General features: G+C 44.0%; 1 protein-coding gene across 1 annotated transcript in view; it reads left to right on the top strand.

Annotated features, from left to right (window-relative positions):
• Positions 1-1,046, top strand: part of PAX3 (paired box 3) — a 74,869-nt gene that overhangs the window by 2,979 nt on the left and 70,844 nt on the right. The gene's annotated exons all lie outside the window — the stretch shown is intronic.

Here is a 1,046-nt window from a genome sequence, read left to right as displayed (position 1 = left end):
GGTTGGGCCGGGCCGGCCCTGCCGCGGCGCCGAGGTGCCTGCCCAGCACAGGCACCGGCCCTGGGGAAGGCGAGACAAAAGTAGCAAATGAGCTGGTCAAACATTTGTACAACTTTTCCAGCTTTTACAAAGAAGGCCTTCTATACACAATCTACACTTGGAGATGAACTTGGAAAACAAAGAGGGGGGAGTCCATTGAAACTCACACTTTGGCTTTGCACAGACAAAGCTTCAGCTAGCAGCAGCTTGATGTGAACAAAAGAAGGCAACCTTTTTATAATTCAAGGAGAAAAGAAGAGAAAACAGCCCCACAAAAGGCCGAGAAAAGACATTATGGGCTTGCAATGAGGGATGAATTATTCAATGAGCCCCTAATAGCCAATGCTCCACGCAGTTTTATGGACTCTCCACCGTGGAAAAAGTGGCTGTTTTCACCTACAGAATGTTTCTAGCATTTCTAGACATCTAGAGATGCTGACTGCTGTTCAAGAAAGACAATTGAAATCCGTTCTTTAAAATAGGGTATCCCTTTGTGTCGGGACAAACCAAAAAACACTCTCAAAACTTAGTTTTCAGCTCGGTTACTAGGGCTTTAGGAAGCTTCATCTTCGGTGTGTCTGTGTTTGTGCAGATGTGTGTAATACACACACAGGGAAGATGCTAACAGAGTCATAGCTTTTAAGGCCAGAAGGAAGCAGTCTGATCACCCAGTCTGTCCTTCTCTGTGACAGGTCACAAGAGTCCCCCCAGGACCTCCTGCAACAGAGAATTGCTCTCTGGGAGAGAACTGCTTTTCTTCCTGAGAAGGACGTTCACCTAGGGGAAAATGGCTAAACTCAGAGCCCCAGTTGTTAAAATAACTAGCTTTTCTACCTCCCATGAATTTCTGAACAGAGATTAAAAAGAGAAGACAGAAAGCCTTGATAATATCCCTGCTTTATGGAGCAAAGAGTAGTAAATAGAGCAAGAGAGTAAAAAGTATTATCAATATCATGCTTTTACCTTTTTGAAATATTCTTTATGTCCTTTGACTCTCTGCTCTTTAA

Source organism: Apteryx rowi, unplaced genomic scaffold (genome assembly GCF_003343035.1).
Source record: "Apteryx rowi isolate R43461 unplaced genomic scaffold, aptRow1 scaffold_36, whole genome shotgun sequence".
Lineage (NCBI taxonomy): Eukaryota > Metazoa > Chordata > Aves > Apterygiformes > Apterygidae > Apteryx > Apteryx rowi.
The sequence above is the reverse complement of the archived record's forward strand: the minus strand, read 5'-3'. Positions and strand labels throughout refer to the sequence as shown.